Source organism: Triturus cristatus, chromosome 3_2 (genome assembly GCF_964204655.1).
Source record: "Triturus cristatus chromosome 3_2, aTriCri1.1, whole genome shotgun sequence".
NCBI classification, from domain to species: domain Eukaryota; kingdom Metazoa; phylum Chordata; class Amphibia; order Caudata; family Salamandridae; genus Triturus; species Triturus cristatus.
This window is the reverse complement of record NC_140584.1, coordinates 909,267,958-909,286,471: the sequence shown is the minus strand read 5'-3', so window position 1 is coordinate 909,286,471 and position 18,514 is coordinate 909,267,958. Positions and strand designations below refer to the sequence as shown.

At 48.0% G+C, this 18,514-nt stretch overlaps 1 protein-coding gene across 1 annotated transcript in view; it reads right to left on the bottom strand.

Moving 5' to 3' along the window:
* Positions 1-18,514, bottom strand: part of VPS53 (VPS53 subunit of GARP complex) — an 898,950-nt gene that overhangs the window by 246,295 nt on the left and 634,141 nt on the right. The gene's annotated exons all lie outside the window — the stretch shown is intronic.

The following is an 18,514-nucleotide window of genomic DNA, read 5'->3' as shown; positions in this document are numbered from 1 at the left end:
CACAGGGCTCAAAGCACCCCAGATCCTCAACAAATGCCCCGAAGTCTACTAACATCCAGATAATGCCTATCTTGAAACATGTTGCTACAGGACTTCCTTCTAATAGGCACATGAAGTCTTCAATCAATGCCAGATGGCACAAGAAAGGGAGAAAGAGGAAACGTGTTTCCAATGATAACTCTGTCCAGACTGCTTCTCTGGCACTCTGGACACACGGGGGCAAATCATCAAGAATGGTACTAACTGCGCACACAGCAGTGCTCCTACAAACTTGTGCAGAATTATTATTATTTTTTTAATTCACAAACATTCCCTGTAGAAAGTATGGAAAGCTGCCCCGGTGCAAGTTTCCAGCCACTACTGGGAATGTCATCTGACAACTTTTCTAGGTTCCTATTTTCCCCAAAGTGTAAATCTACATAGCATAGATTTAAGCAAAAGGAAAATTAAGTCCCCTAAGCAAATTCATTTTTAATTATTTTCTCCACACGGAAAACATTTTCCTCTGTAGATAAATCCATTACCCTATATCTTCTCCAAGTTTGTCGGTGACCTGTTCCCCTTCCCACTGTGAAGATGAGCAACTCTAGCTCTTTGCTGCAGTACATCTCTGACCATTGCTAGGATTGGAGAGGGTCAGATTGCAGTTTGGGAATGCTCACCAACGTGTACATTTTGTGGGTGTTTGCAAATTTACAAAGCTATCCATGCCCTGTTCTGCCCGGTTCCCAGTCCTTGCACGGAAATTGGTACAAAGTATTTGTTCACAGTTGTGGCAGACGAACACACAAACGCAAATAAGCACACTGTGGCACACGCAGCAGGGCCACTGGAATTATGCTATCCTCTGCCCGCAGCTTTTTTCGCATATTTATGGATTTGCCACGTGAGCCATCATCTGTATCATAAACTGAAGATTTTAACAAAAATTAATATTTCTAGCTCAAAAGAATCAAAAATGAATAAAAACATGGAGACGTGTAATGGAAGACCCTTCGCAAAGGTTGATTGGTCATCTTTTAGCCGCGCATTGCTGTATTTAGGTGTTATAATGGTACTAATAAGGTGAAATCCTTTACAAGTCAGGATTACCATTTGTAAAAATGACAAAATGATAATGTAATACTATCACAAAATGTGCTTCATTATGCCAAATAATTTGCCTTTTTTTCTTCATAATTTAGTCAACTCTGCCACAAAATGTGTTCCTCCTCCGTCGCATATTTCCAGTGGCCCTGCGCATACAGACAAAAGCCTATCCCCCGATTCACAGTTTTAGTGAGACACGTTTATTAAAATATTTCCAGTTTGAAGTGCGTTAAACTTTTTAAACTTCTAGATGCAGGCGGTTCGCCATGTTCAAAGAAAAAGGCAGGAGAGGACATTAAGAAAACGAATTTTCCATAGACAGACAAAAAAGCTCTCTGCTGGAAAGATTCCTCCGATTCTTAATGTCAGACAGGCCGAGGCTCCTGGCCTAAAGCAGAAGCTGCGCGCGAGCTCTCAGTCAGGCGGAAGCGTTCACGGCCAACGCGCCTGCCAGGCTGGCGTCGCTGGCACCAGGGACATCTTAAGGATTTTGGGGGCCCTGGGCCAAACATACTTTGGGGGCCCCTGTTCAGAACAGCTTAGAATTTATGATCCAATTTGAGCCCCTGTTTCCCACACAGTTTCCGCTTCCTCAGCGGCGTTAGCGATCCTGTTTGCATCATAGGCATTAGCCTATATATTCCCGATCTAAATGGACGCGTGCAGCTGACAGCGGTAGGAATTAGTGTTTCATGCCCTGCTCGTAGTTTTTTTAATACTTTTTAAAATGTTTATGTGTGGCTGAATTACTCTGTGCTTTTTAACAATTTCTCCTACCTGCGAGAACTTGCACTTTACTTGATTCTGCTTGCCTACACCTCCTCAGCTACTACGATTTGCATCTAGTTTTTCCTCCAGTCCTGGTCCGCCACGGCTGATTCGCCGATTGTGCGGAGGGCTGGGGCTACTATCTGGCTCCTCACTTCCGCCCATGCAGTTTCCGCTTCCTCAGCTCCGTTAGCGATACAGTTTACATCATAGGCATTAGCCTATATATTCCTGATGCAAACGGATGCACGCAGCTGACAGCGGTAGGCTTTAGTGTTTTCTGCCCTGCTACTAGGTTTTTAATACTTTTTAAATTGTATATGTGTGGCTGAATTACTCTGTGCTTTTTAACAATTTCTCCTACCTATGCGCACTTGCACTTTACTTGATTCTACTTGCCTACACCTCCTCAGCTGCTTCTATTCACATCTCGCTTTTTCTCCAGTCCTGGTCCGCCGCGGCTGATACGCCGATTGTGCGGAGGGCTGTGGCTACTATAAGGCTCCTCACTTCCACACACGAAGTTTCCACTTCCTCAGCTGCGTTAGCGATCCAGTTTGCATCATAGGCATTAGTCTATATATTCCTGGTGCAAAAGGATGCTCGCAGTGGGCGCGCCGCAGGCATGTTGAAGGCGCACCAAAGGCAAGCCCGTCTGCGCCCGGAGGCGTCTGGCGCCGGCCATGCTGCCCAGTTCCCCTCCGGTGAGTTTCTTCCACTATATTAAAATAGGGAAGCACTGCTTAGCCTTAGGCGGCAACCATATGTCAGTGTACAGCGGCTGATCCGAGCTTGGAGGTAGACTTTCGATGCAATAAGTGCAACTGGTCTCTCCTCCATCCCAGGAAACCCACACCCAAGATCCTCCCATGCAACAATAAGTGTAAAAACAATAAGAAAACAAAGGACTTAAAGGCCACCCTTTTAAATTGTCGCTCTATGCAAAAGCATGAACCACACATTTATGGTCTACTTTTAGACGAACAGCCTGATCTTTTATTTCTCACTGAGATCTGGCTGTCTGAAGCCTCCAACCCTACTATCACCTCGGCCATCCCTACGGGTTATAAAATCATTAGGAGGGACCGACCGAGTGGGAAGAGGGTGGTGTCGCCATAATTTTAATCAATTACTAGACTGCTCTCCCATCCCAATGGAAAACATTGAGGGCGCAGAGTCCTTAGACTTCGACTGTACCTTCTTCACCCATCATAGCATAGCTGGTTTTCTAATTTACAGACCACCCAGTGCAATTGGAAATGTTATTACTACGCTTAATACAGCCACCACCTCCCTGGCCTTAAAATACAACAACTGCCTTATTCTGGGAGATTTCAATATACATATGGACAATGGAAAAGACCCTCAACCAATTTCCTTGTTGGAGACGCTGTAGGCCTGCAACACGTTTCCATCTATTTCTTCAGCCACCCATGAGAAGGGCCATACCCTAGCCAAATCTTTCACAACTTTGACATATCAGTAAACCTACCTCTTCCCATTATCTGGTCTGACCACCTCCTATTAAAATTCGTCATTCCCAACTCTGCCACAGCCCCTCAGGCTAACGCAGGTAAGAGGGTCCCTAATTACAGGACGTTCCATAAAATATCCATCCCGATGTTAGCAGACGCCCTCGGTCGTTCCTCACTGGAGCTGTCTGGCTGCCCAGACTCGGACGCCCTCTCAATAGATTCATGGCTCCGAACTAACATTGATGCACCTGTACCAGTTGTTTCCTGCTCCTTAAGGAGTTCGCCCCCACCAGCTCCATGGTTTAACGATTCCCTCAGATCTAGCAAAAGAAATTGTAGAAAAATGGAACGTAAATGGTGTAAATCCTATCTACCTGTGGACAGGAAGGTGTATAAAGACAACTTAAAAGCTCATTAGATTCTCGTGAAGGCAGCCAAGAAAAACTTCTTTCAAACCAAGATAGAAAATGCCCAAAATAAGAGTAAGGTAATCTTTAGCATAGTTAAATCCTTTAACGCCCCGAAAGCTGGCACAAAGGAAGGGCCATGCACGCAAAAATGGTCTAAGCAAATAGCTCAATTCTTCCACAAAAAGATCCTGGTGATCGATCAAGCCTTCACTGACATCTCAGAGGAAGAACTGACATTCTACCTTAGTTCTAATAGCAAATTTCAACTCTTGGATCCTCCATCTTTACTAGCTTTCCCTGAGTTTCAGCATGAAGAGTCACTGACCCTTCTCCAAAGCATTAAGTCTGGCTCTCCTACCGACCCATGTCCAGCGAATATCCTGAACCTATTAGCTTCCACCATAAACCCCACTGTAAACCAGCTCTTTAATGCTACCCTCTCCTCAGGCAACATGCCAAAATTATGGAAGAATGCTAAGATTCTTCCACTGATAAAAAAGGCTAACGCCAAACCGACGGACCCTGCCAACTACAGGCCAATCTCCCTTCTTCTGGCCCTCTCCAAAGTATTAGAGAAGCATGTAAACAAGGCCCTCCAAAAACACACTGAAGATGGAAAGCTCCTTCATGTGTCCCATTCCGGTTTTAGGGCTAACTACAGTACGGAGTCCGCTCTGCTGGAATTGACTCAATATCTCAAGGGTAAGCTGGACCAGGGAGACAAGGCTGTTCAGATACTGTTCGATCTGTCGGCGGCCTTCAATACGGTCCCAATTGAGAGGCTCCTGGAGAGACTTGCTAACATCCAGGAGCCTTAACATGGATGTCATCCTTCTTGGCAAATGGATCTCAGGACATCTGGCTCCCCCTTTCTCATACCCGGTTCCAGCCATGAATGTAGGTGTCCCTCAGGGCTCCATTCTTAGTCCTACCCTTTTTAATCTATATCTATCCCCCCTTGCATGTCTAGTAGAGGAAGAGGGTGCCAAAATTGTTTCCTATGCTGATGACACTCAGCTGATTTTTACGTGTGAAAAAGGAACCAACTTTGACGGGGCAATGATTAGGTCTTGCCTCACAAAGGTTTTTAACTGGCTTAAGATCAATCAGCTGAAGTGCAATCCTGACAAAAGTGAAGTTGTTTTCTTTGGTAATCCAGAAACTTCTGACTGAAGCTCTTGGTGGCCAAAAGATCTGCCATCCCCACCCGCGGAAACGGAGAAAGTAAAAAACTTAGGAATTGTCATAGAAAAGAATCTCCATGCGCTTTCAAATCCAAAATTTAACTGGTGCTTGCTTTGGCATACTCCGGATGCTAAAAATATTCCTGCCACTGTTGCTGCTTGAGAGCAGAAAGATTGTGATGCAGGCTCTGGTGACATCAAAGCTTGACTATGTCAACAGCTTGTACCTTGGTCTTCCCAAATCCCTTATTCAGCGCCTACAAGTGGTACAAAGCACGGTGGCCAGCCATCCTGAGACCTAAACCCAGATCTAGTATGACCCCTATTCTCAAGTCTCTACACTGGCTCCCCATAAAAGAACGGATCGACTTCAAAGCGAGGACCATTTTCTTTAAAGCTTTCCACGGCTTAGGAGCCGTCTACCTAAATAGGCGCGTTAATCGCTATACAACAGCTAGACCCCTAAGATCTTCCAATGCCAACCTAGCCCTCGTGCCTAAAAATGCTGTGCCCGCACTGGAGGCAGATCCCTCTGCTTTCTAGGCGCAAAATTGTGGAATATAGCCTCCCTGAGTCTCTGAGACTAACCACAGACCTACTCTCTTTCAGGAAGAACTTAAAAACCTGGATTTTACTAACTGATGGGTCTTTTACGCATGGTTTCCTCCCGCTGTCACGCGCCAGGACACTCTAGTCTGAGTAGTTGCGCACTTTATTAAATACACTATTTCATTTCATTAGGTCCCTGACAGTGCAAAGGAACACTCGTTCAAATTCTAAGGGCCTTATTTATGAGGCCTTGCTTCACTTTTATGCCGCAAGTGCGTCACTTTTTGTGACGCACCGGCAGCGTAAAAAATGTGCCATGTTGCTCCATATTTGCAAAGTGACGCATCTAGGCTGATGCATCACTTTGAAACTCCTGCACCACATTATACCTGCGCCAGGTATAATGTATGCAGGGTGGGTGTTGCCCCGCAAAAAGCCTTGTAGAAGTGGCGCATTGAAATCTATGAGAACTCAGTGCGCCACTTCTAGGACGCCATTGCCTCAATATCTTACACCTGCCTCACAGCAGGCGTAAGACTGACGCAGGCAAGCCCCATGTGAAAGGACACATTGCTGGAGTTGCGTCTATTTTCAGACACACCCCAGCAATGCATCACTTTTGCGCCCACAGATCCGTCAGAAATACTGACATATCTGTAACATGATGCGACATGATGCGTCATACAGTAAATATGACGCATCCATCATGTAGCAAGGAGGGTGCACTAAGAAGTGACGCATCCCTGTTTTAACACAGCCATGCATCACTTCTCATAAATAAGGCCCTAAATGTGGTTACATCCAATATTCAGGGATAGTTATGTGTGTTTTCAATATTGTAACACAGCAGCAGCTCAGCAATATTACTGCAAATAATCTTTGTAACGCCCTCCCATTTTTTATATGTAAGGCCTTGTTTTGATCTAAAAGAAACTTTTTTATGTATATTGCATGAAACATAAACACAACATTTCTCTGCAAAATGGCTATACTAGACTCACAAATAAGGTACATAAAAAATATATATTAAAGGAAAACAGTATTTAAAACAATCTGTTTAAGAAATAGTCAAGGTCATTAGGGCAAAACTCTGGAGAATGCAGCTGACTCTGTCAGGGGGCCCCCTGAAAGGCTGGGGCCCTGGGCCAGAGCCCACTTTGCCCATGCATTAAAACGTCTCTGGCTGGCACCTGTGAGGTGCCGTGTCATTCTAAATGCGCCAAGCCCCGTCAGTACAGATAGACTGAATATTTTTACACTCTGCAGTTGGAGGGGTGTTGGCTGGCGGGGATATGCCAGAAATGCTTGCGGTTTAGCACACATATTACACTCAGTCGGCTTCAGAGGAGGCGAGATGTCTTGGGCCTGCTGCCTTGGATGTCGACTGAGGGGGAGAGCGCATTCTGTACGAGTCGGGCCTGCTGAAGCCCCCACCCCGCCGAGCCCAACTACAGGCTCTTCAAACGACCAGATAACACGCCCGACAACTGAAGAGTCACTCTGCGCCACGGCTGCTCACAGGAAAAGCTGACACAGGAAGTTTTTTGCTTGAACGCACAATTCCTTTGGTTGTTTACAAGCCATGCAGGGCCCGGTTCCTCGTTCAAATATACAAAATATTCCTAGTCTCGTAACAGCCCTCTACACCTGTTCATATAAGTGTCACTTCTATTGGGCATGTGCATTCGGTTCTTTTCTTCTGTCGACTCTGGTTCACCTTCTAAGGAAACAGCACAGGTGTGTACAGATCCGGTTAGACTAACCGGATCTGTACACACCTGTGCTGTTTCCGGTTAAATTATTTTCAGGTAATCTCTTTTTGCCCATGCAGCCAACTCTTGGCTTTTTTTTTCCTCTTTAGACGTGGTCCTCCCCAGAGCCGGCTTTAGCACTAGTGGCACCCAGTGTGACAATGTTTTTTTGGCACCCCCCTAATGACCACCTGTGCAACAGGGGGAACAACCTTTACATCGCGGTTAGTACACCGCGATGCAGTTACATCGCAATCGTTACAACGACTGCATGTTACCACACCATGCCATTACAACGCAAGTCTTTACATCGACTTGCGCTAGATGGCGTGCTAACATTACAAATAGTGTAGTTTACTATCCAAACACCTTCCCTACTGTTAAGTGGACTGGAGTTGGAATAGTAAATTACGCTTTTCTAATTTTAGCACGCCATCTAGTGCAAGTTGATGTAAAGACTTGCGTTGTAAAGGCATGGCGTGGTAACATCGCAGTCGTTGTAACGACCGCGATGTAACGGTACGCGGTGTAAAAACTTGCGTTGTAACATCGTACATCCTAGCAACAGATTCCCGCACTACCACCCCTTAATGAACAAGTTACTTACCTTCGGTAACTATATATCTGTAAGAGCCATATATTAGTTATAGACTCCTACCTTTGAATTAGCCCCTGACGTCCGACTGGATCCGAAGAATTTTTCTTCAGACGTACCCCTGCGCATCCATAGGTGGTGTCGGACGACTCCGCGTTCGCCGTTGCCGTTGTGATCGCCGGAATGATGTCACAGTATCTACTTAGACGCCGCCCCTGCGCGCTGACATCCATTCTTTACATTCCACGCCAGAAGCGCAGAGCCATGCAAGACACAGACCACTGGTGCACACAACCAGGGCCCTGAAAGGGAGTCCCTTACTCTAGAAGGCAGTTCGCAGAACAGGGAGGATGGGTGGGGCGGTAAGGAATCTATAACTAATATATGTCTCTATAATATAGGTCTCTTAAGGATATATAGTTACTGAAGGTAAGTAACTTGTTCATCTGAAAGAGACCATTAGTTATAGATTCCTTACCTTAGAATAGATACTTCAACAATACCAACCCCGGGGGTGGGTCTGCGAACCAAGTTCACAACAGAAAGTCCTGGAGAACTGAACGGCCAAAGAAGCCATCTCCCTGGACTATCCCGGCAGTTATGTTTCGTGAACATGTGCAGTGATGCCCATGTGGCTACCGGGCAAATGTCACTGAGGGGGACTCCACGTCCCAAAGCAGTAGTGGCTGCTGTCGCCCTAGTGGAATGAGCGCGCAGTCCTACTGGAGGCTCCTTTTTCGCCAAGGAATAGCAAATTTTAATGCAAAGGACAACCCATCGAGAGACAGAAATAGGAGGAAAGAGGTGAGTAATGCCCTTAAGAAATCTATTTACAATAGGGGACTTGAAAAGAGAAGGCTGGTCAGGAAGGAAAAGAAAGGCAGAAATGGCAGAAAGATAGCCTTTAAGAATGCCCACAGCAGAGCCCTGCTGGGCCAAAGAAAGAATGAAGAGGAGAACCTCTGAATAAGGGGCAGTAAGGGGATCCACAGCCTTTACTGTGCACCATGCCACAAATTTGTTCCATCTACAGGCGTATACGGTTAGAGTAGAGGGACGCCTGGCTGCCAAGATAGCATTACAGACTTCGGGAGGCAGGTCGAAGGCTGTCAATTGTTGCTGCTCAATCTCCACGCAAGGAGGTGGAGGCTAGACAGGTTCGGGTGGAGGATTGTAACGTGCTTCTGCAACAGAAAATCCTCCCGAAGAGGCAGTCTGATCGGAGGATCGATGGCCATGTTCAACAGCTCGGGATACCAGACTCTTCGTGCCCAGTCCAGAGCCACAAGAATGCCTTGGACCCGGTCATGCTTGATCTTCTTCAGCACTCTGGGCAGAAGTGGTATAGGCGGTAAGGCGTATAGAAGGCTGCAATTCCACTCGCGATGAAAAGCGTCGCCAAGCGAGTGCCGCCTTGAACATTCCAACGCGCAGCACCGCTGACACTGCGCGTTCTCTTCGGTGGCAAACGGAGCTAACCAAAGCTCTCCCCACTGCTAAAAGAGAACTTGCACCACCTCCGAATGAAGACGCTATTCGTGATCCATCATGCACCGGAGTCTGAGTTCAGAGAACCTGCCAGGTGTTGAACCACCAGGGACATGCCCTGATGTTCCAGCCATGTCCATAGGCGAAGCCTCCTGACATAGGGTCCACGATCCCACCCGCCCTGTTTGTTGCAGTACCACATGGCGGTGGGGGTGTCCGTGAGCACCTGCACCACCCTTCCTCTGACAGAAGGAAGGAATGAATGCCTTCTGTGCAACACGGATCGCCCGGAGCTCCAGAAGGTTGATGTGGAGCACGGACTCCGCCGGAGACCAGAGGACTCTGATCTCCGCCTCCCCCATGTGGCCGCCCCATCCCCGGAGTGACACATCTGTCACCACCGTAAACTCTGGTTGGGGAAGGGAGAGGGATCTGCCATTGACCCAATCCTGGTTCATTAGCCACCACTGCAATTGGTGTGCAGTGCCCTCCAAGATCTAGAAGCAATCGGAAAGATTTCCCTGATGCTGTGCCCATTGGAACTTCAGGTCCCACTGCAGAGTCCACATATACCACCTGGCATGATCCACCAGCAGGATGTAGGAGGCCATGAGGCCCAGCAGCCTCAGGATCATTTTCACAGAAATACAGGATAGGGGCTGAAACATTGGTATCATAGCCTGAATATCCCAGAATCACTGCTCAGGAGGATAGGCCCGAAACCTCGCTGTATCCGGAACTGCTCCGATTAAAAGGAGCTTCTGAGAGGGAGTCAGGTGTGACTTTGGCACATTGATAGTGAACCCCAGCTATTGCAGGAGGTCTGCTGTAGTCTGGAGATGGGAGACGACAGCCTGGAGGGAGCTTGCCTTCAACAGCCAGTCGTCGAGATAAGGGAAGACTGGAACACCTGATATGCACGGATGAGCTGCGACCACCGCCATCACTTTCGTGAACGCCCGAGGGGCGCTGGTAAAGCCAAAGGGGAGCACAGTAAACTGAAAATGCTCATGGCCTACCGTAAACCGTAGGTAACACATGTGGGCCGGCAGGACGGGGATGTGGAAATAAGCGTCCTGCAAGTCCAACGCTACCATCCAGTCTCCAGGGTCTAGGGAAGACGAAACCTGAGCCAATGTCAACATTTGAATTTCTCCTTCTGGAGGAAGCGGTTGACGTCCCTGAGGAACTTTTTTAAACTGTATCAATCTTAACTAAATGTCCGCGTGACACAACGTTTGTCCTGGATCAAAACTTTGTTGATAAACTGGCTCTGTTTTTTCAGGAAAAGGTCCAAACAGTTTATAACGAACTTGAGAACCTGCCAATAAATACAGGAAAGGACAACAGAGAGCCAAATGAGACTCCTCCAACGCTGAATAGCTTGTCCCAGTTTCCTTTGCTAAATGAAAAACAGGTAATTAACCTGTTACGACAAACTAAGTCTGGCTCCCCCCTTGACCTATGTCCCCCTTACATATTACATCTGGTCCCAGAAGAGATAAGTGCTTTTCTGACCCCTCTCTTCAATGAGACCATAAGATCTGGAGTCTTTCCACAGAGATGGAAAAAGGCCTGTATAAGACCTATTTTGAAGAAAGACTCACTGGACCCGCAGGGCACTAAGCACTATCGTCCTATATCCTGTCTGCCATTGCCTTAAAAAATATTGGAGAAAGCCATGAATCAGGAGCTGATGGAGTACGGGGAGTCTAACAATATCCTAGACTCCTCTCAGCATGGTTTCAGATCACGATACTCTACAGAATCTGCTCTGATAATGGCAACTGAGGAGATTCGTAAGGTCATGGATGAAGGTGGTAGAGCTGTTTTAATTCTACTTGATTTAACGGCCGCTTTTGACACCGTAAATCATGTGGTCCTATTGCAGCGGTTTAGAGCCGTGGGTGTCAAGGAAAAAGCCTTAACACTGCTCAGGTCCTTCATGGACTCCAGGGTACAACAAATCCACTGGGACGGAATTCAACCTGGAGAATTCTTTCTCCCATGCGGAGTCCCTCAAGGATCAGCTTTATCCCCCACATTGTTCAATCTGTATGTGACCCCACTGGCCAAATTGATAAAAGATCAAGGTCTAACACTGGCGTCGTATGCAGATGACACCCAGTTAGTGGTGTCACTTGCACAGAGTGTTGAAGCTACAACAGAACGATTCTGAAATTGCCTCACATGTGTGATGGGCTGGATGAACACAAACTTCTTAGAGCTCAATACAGAGAAAACTGAGGTAGTAGAATTTGGCCAAAAACCCTCAATCTGGAGTCACATATGGTGGCCCCCAGAAGCTGGCACCTGTCCCATGCCTGTGCCAAAGGCAAAGAATTTAGGCTTTCTGATTGTCAAGGACTTAACACTTTCCTTACAAGTTAATCAAGTTACCTCAGCCTGTTTTTTTATGATTAAGGTGCTGCGAAAAATGCTGCAGTTTCTACCTTTCTCTTTAAGAAAAACGGTAGTAGGAGCCTTAGTTCTATCACGAATCGACTACTGCAATGCACTATGTTGGAGCTGGGGAAAGATAGCTTTCCAAACTTCAGTCATTGCAGAACGCTTCTGTCAGAATACTGTTGGATCTTCCTAAACATCACCCGACGTCGACTGGCATAAGGCAGCTACACTGGCTCCCAGTTCGACGAAGGGTGCACTTTAAGGCGTTATGCCTAGTTCACAAAGCTGTATACGGAGGAGGTGCAGCGGATATCAAATCTCTTTCCACGGTATGTACCGACCCGCGAATTAAGATCTGGCAGCCTGGGGTTGGTCTGCCTCCCTAAGATAAAAAGAGCCCGATGGGGAGGCAAGGGTTTTTCATTTCAAGCGGCAAAGCTATGGAGCTCCCTTCGTACAGAGCAACGCTTGCAAGCTAACAGGATCTTGTTTAGAAAGGCATTAAAACATGGCTTTTCATAAAATCCTAGTTCAGGAGCAGTCACTCCTTATCCTTGCTCCGAGCCAAGACACCTCGGCAATAGTGCACTCAATAAATAATTCAGTCAGTTAGGTAGGACGCAGGCCTTTGTTCTTCTTGGGCACCAGAAAGTAGTGGGAATAACAACCACAACCTACTTCTGGCACAGGGACTCGCTCGATGGCTCCCTTGGCTAAGAGAGCCGCAACTTCCTGACGGAGGCGGGCTAAGTGATCCTCCGACCTGCGATGGAGTGTTGGTGGCATGGAGAGTGGGGTAGTCTCGAAGGGGAGGGAGTAGCCCCTTTGGACTATCTGCAAAACCCACCTTTTTGGCGTGATGTTGTGCCAGTGTGGGAAGTGATGGTGAATCCTGCCACCCACTGGCAACTGGTGGCACTGAAAGGTCGTTCTAGGAAGCCTTGGAGGCTGATGCAGAGGGGGCACTGGTGGACTGGCCTGTCCGCTGGCTCCCAGACCCACGGCGCTGGGTCCCATGTCCCCGCAGAGGTTGAGTAGCTTGCTCCAGCCTGTGGCCCTGGGTGGAACGTGATGGGACACCCCTTCCATAGCCATGGAAGGGGCGAAAGGCGGACTGAGCGGGAAGAGAGGTTGCAGCAAGGCCCAAGGACCTACCCGTAACCCGAGAGTCCTTAAAGCGCTCGAGCGCACTGTCCGCCTTGTCGCAAACGGGTAACGGCCATCAAAGGGCATGTCCAAAAGAGTCGATTGGACATCCCCAGAAAAGCCAGCGAACCTCAGCCAGGCGTAGCTTCTCAAGGCTACTGATGTAGAAATCGTTCTACCTAGCGAGTCAGCAGTATCCAGCCCACATTGAATGCCGAACTTCGCTGCATCTCTACACTCTGCGCGCACGGGAGAATACAGTCTAGGCCTCCTCCGGGCACTGTGGCAGCACATGCGCAACGTGTCCCACACAGAGTGGGTGTAGCAGCCCAAGAGACATGCGGTGTTCACCGACCGCAGTCCTAAGCTGGCGAAAGAAAACACCTTCTCAAGATGGTCCAGCTTATTGGATTCCCTATCTGGTGGAGCAGTAGGGAATGCGTCTTTTGATGCTTAGGCTTGGACCACCAAGCTCACGCGGGTAGGGTGTTGGGAGATTTGGTTGTTCGGGGTCAGGCAGTGGTGTCGGGCAGTCATTCTATCCACAGGAGTCTCTGTGCTGGGCTTGGACCAGGTGCCCAGAAGGATGTCTGTGAGGGCCTCATTGAACGCCAGCAGGGGCAGCCGCTGCCAGTTGAAGCACCTCAGTCAGGAGGTTAGTCCTGACTGCCACCATAGGAAGCTCAAGGCCCAAAGCCTCAGCCCCCTATGGAATACCACAGCGTGGTCACAGTAGGGGGGGAAGCATACCAAGGTCTGGGAAAATGACCAGACCACTGGCATCACCCAACTCCTCTTTCCAGTTCGGCCCCTCTAGCTGGTCTGCCAGAGGGTCCACAGACCCCTCCAATTCCTCCTCTGGCTGCCACTCAGGCTGAAATGTAATGCCAGAAGAGAACAGTGGTACAAAAGTACTGGTCCGTGCCGGTGGCGTTGATCGACGCCAGTACGGCTCCATGTTTGAGTCAAGGGGTAGGCCGGGGTCCACGCCGGCTGGGGACACAACCAGCGGTGGAGGCGTCATCAGAGGAATCGGTGCCGGGAGAGTAGTCGTTGAGGTCAACTGGTGCCGATCCGGATGCAGGCTTGGATCCCTGGCTCCGAGGCCGGAGCCACCGGCATCGAAGGCCTAGAGCACCCAGCTGAGTCCGCGGGTCCCGAAGTCGCACCGGTGGAGTCGGGCTGCCCAGAGATGGAGTTGAGATCTTCGTAAAAAGTACGACGCTAGCCACGGGACGCTCCGGCTCCTGGGAAGGAAGGGAGGCTCAGAGCTGTCCCAGCAAGCTTTGTGGGCGGAGCCGAAGGACGACGACCTCCTGCTTCCAACGGCGCATCGACCGACGGACGCGTAGAATGCAATGAGCGACAGTGCTTCTTTGCATTCTTCTTGTGCTTTGTCTTACCCAAAGACTTCGATGAGGAGTGATGGTGGACCCTGTGACCCCCCTCTCGAACGGCACCTTGAGCGGCGCGGAGCTGACTGGCAGGCCATCAGAAGCTTTCCGCACCGCTCCCGCAAAGACTTCGGGTTCATGGCCTGACAATCAGAACACGACCTTGCGTCATGGTTGTGCTCCAGACACCAGGGACACACGAGGTGTGGGTCCGTTACTGACAAGAGTTTGTGACAGGAGTCACAAGGTTTGAAGCCGGTACGCCAATGGGGCATTCCTACATGCACCAGGAGTCGAACAACTCGAAAAGATGTCAACAAAGTTGGAAAAACGTTAGTCAAAAAGTTACTAAGGGTACAACTCTCTCCGGATCTGCGCTGGCTGTCGTGGAAAAAGAAAGAACTGATATCAGAGCACAGTGGCGGCGTCTAAGTAGATACTGCGACGTGATTCCGGCAATAATGATGCCAACGATGAACGCAGAGTTGACCGACGCCACCTACAGACGCGCAGGGGTACTGCTGAAGAAAAATTCTCCAGATCCAGTCTGACGCCTGGGGTAATTCAAAGGTAAGGAATCTATAACTAATAGTCTCTTTCAGATAGTCTCCATAACCATTCTCACTCAGATGCATTTAATTTGTTTTATAGTGTCACTCATAAAAGTGAAGGGTGTCGGAGCACTTTACATTGAACACACATGACAATCATATGTGTGTAAATCAATGTATATGAAACATTAAATAAGGGGTAGGATTTATATGTCATCCATACTGGAAGGCAGTATAGTTTAGGGGGGGGGGGCTTGGTCTAAAGAAGCACAAACTCAGAATTTAAAATGTAATGTTAATGTTAATGTTAATGTTACTGGGTATTTGTTAAGCGCACGGCTACTCCCGAGAGTGTCCCGGCGCTGATCGTAGAACCCGCAACAAGATATTCAACAAACATAAATCACAGACCCAAGTCAAGGAAACAGTGATGTTTTTAGCTTCTGACGAAAAAGCAAGAGATCAGATTCCTGGCGTAAGTCAGAAGGAAGATTATTCCATAGGGCGGACGCCAGTACCTGAAAAGTACGGCCACCCTGACGGGAAAGAAAAAACCTGGGAGTACAAAGTCGTTGGGCAGTAGAGGATCGTAGCAAACGTGAAGGTACATAATATTGGCAGCGATCCCTTAAATACGGTGCGCCAATATTATGGGAGGCCTTAAAAGCCAGTACCAAAGCTTTAAAGAGAATCCTCTTGCGTACCGGGAGCCAGTGCAGAGTTCTCAGAAGAGGGGTCGTATGAGTGCGGCGATCGGCCAGATAGATCGCCCGAGCAGCAGCATTTTGAACAACCTGGAGGCGATTCAGGAGATATTCAGGCAAACCGAGATACAAAACATTCGCATAGTCAAGGCGAGATAGTACCAAAGCCTGGACAACTGTCTTTCTGTGTGACTGAGAAAGCAATGGAAGAAAGTTTCGCATCATCCTGAGTAAGCCAAAGCAGGTGCCTACCACAGACTGAACCTGGGCATTCATGGAAAGCTTATTATCAAGTTTCACCCCCAGGTTCTTGACTGTGGTAGCTAGGTCTGAGGGCGGAGACATGTTTGAAGGCCACCAGTCACGCCAGTTTTCAACTGGTGCGCCGCCAAAAAAAATCATTTCTGATTTGTCTGAATTACATCTCAGGTGATTAAAGTTAAACCAGCTGAAAACTGCCGAGAGGCAGCGGTTGATGGATTGCCCGTCCAAGATTTCTCCCCTGGCACAGGTGAATAGCAGTTGGGTATCGTCTGCATAAGAGACGATTCTGGCACCAAAGGATTCAGCCAACTGTGCCAGAGGAGCAACATACACATTAAATAGTGTAGGGCTCAGACTTGAGCCCTGAGGGACTCCTACATTCATAGCTTTAATGTCGGCCTCAAAAGGGGGGGACCAGACAGTTTGCTGTCGGTTAGTTAGGTAGGAACTGAACCAATGTAAGGCGGAGTGCCCAATACCGCATCTCCAGAGACGATCAAGGAGAAGGTCATGAGGTACGGTATCGAAAGCCGCCGATAGGTCGAGCAGGACCAGCACTGCTCGCCCGCCAGTGTCCAGAGTGACCTTTATCAACTCAGAGATCTCAAGAAGAGCGGTTTCGGTGCTATAGTTAGCACGGAAACCCGACTGACTGGAATGTAGAATGTTGTTAGATTCTATAAATTCTCCAAGAATATGATTGACATATTTCTCCAGGATTTTAGATAAAGCCGGAAGTAAGGAGATGGGCCTGTAGTTACTAGCCTGTAAGGGGTCTGCAGAGGGTTTCTTTAGCAGGGGAAGAATTTTACCCAATTTCCATTGATCCGGGAAGGTCCCTGAGGAAAGTGAAAGATTCAAAATTTTATTGACAGCAGGATTAATAACTTCCGCAATAGCGGCAAGGATTTTTGCAGGGCAGGGATCGGCTGGGGAGCCAGACTTTAGAGAACGAAGAAGATGTAAGGAGTTCTCTAAAGGAATAGCAGGAATATGAAGTAGGCAGTTAGAGGCAGGGGGAGGTTGCTGGAAGAGCCGGTCCGGCTCCAGATCGCGATTAGGGCGCACCTCGCTGAAAGAAGCTTCGAGAGAGGCAATTTTATTGTAGAAGAATAGGGCAATATCCTCGGTCCACGCTTTAGTAGGGGTAAAAGGATTTTTTACAACAGTGGGGGACGTAAAGTCTCTAACAACCTTAAAGAGTTCGGCGCTTTTATTGGCTGCCTGTTCAATTTTCGTATTAAGGAAATTCATTTTAGCTATACGAATATTACAGTGATATGCTTTTAAGGCGTTCTTATAGGCTAGCTTAGTACAAGTGTCGTAGTCTTGTCGCCATAACCTTTCAAGTGTTTTGCAGTGACTCCTGTTTTTCCTAAGATTTTCAGTAAACCAGGGTGCAGTTGGTCTACCTCTGTTGGCAGTTCGGGTTTGGAGAGGGGCCAGACTATTGACGCATGATTCAAGCCAATTCTCCAGCAAGGGTACATCAGTTACCAGATTGTCCTTAAAAACAAGGGGATGATTTCCTAAAAAGGATCCAACAGCGTCCGGGGTCATTGATTTAAATGACCTAAAGTTATTAGTACGTGGTACATAGACCTTAGCCATAGTAGCAAGTGGTATTTTAATGCTGAAAGTAAGCAAGTAATGATCCGACCAGGCTACAGGAAGAGGTGTGTCCATTTCAATAGGTTTATTAGAAAAAACTTGATCTAATAAATGTCCCTTATCATGGGTAGACTGTGTGACATATGGGGAAAGATGGAGCATATTTAGGGAGTCATATAACTTAGTAGGATCTAGGTTATGGGGTGCATCCATATGTATGTTAAAGTCCCCTAAGATTAGACAGTGATCATAATTAGCAGCCAAGGAGGAAATGGCAAACTGCAGACTCTCTAAAAAACTGGTGGCCGGCCCAGGCGGCCGATATATCAGAGCCCCAGCAATAGAGTACTGTGGAGAGATTTTGAGAAGAAAGCTCAGGCTTTCTGTTTTCGCCAAATCCAGCTTGGGGAGTATTGAGCAGGTAAATATATTTCTATAAATAATTGCAACTCCTCCTCCACGTCCCCCTACGCGATCACTCCTGGCGATAAGGTAGTCTGTGGGAATGGCGTTAGCAATAGTAGGGTTGGAGCCTTCATGTAACCATGTTTCAGTAATAAATAACACGTCAGGTTTGGAATCAGAGAGAAGATCCTGGATTTGATATTCATGCTGCCTTACTGAACGTGTATTTAAAAGCATCAATCTAAGATCCTTATTGGAATAAGAGTTTGAGGGTATATTTAGCGCGGTTGCATGATCATCTGACAGAGGATGTAGCACAGTGCACTGAGGGGGAGGGAGGGACCAGTGGCATGTGTCACAACTCCATGCTACCATGGGGCCGGCTGAAAAAGAGTGGGGACAACAGTTTTCCACATTATTAAGGAGGTTAAGATCATTAGCAGTGTACATAACGCGGGGCCCCGAGTTAATTGGAGGTATCTTACCTCTACTATAATGATCGGCAGGGTCCAGTGCGTCCGAGGCGCGGACGGGCGCAGACGGGCTTGCCTTAGGCGCGCCTTCGGCGCGCCCGCTGCGCGCGTCCGCTGCGCGCTAGCGCAGCGTGCAGTTTTATCCCCTCCGTCGCAGTGACAACTAGACCGCGCTATGACAAAATGGCGGGTCACAGTAGATTAAATTCCCCACTTCCTGTTTCCCCGAACACTGAGTAAGTTACCCC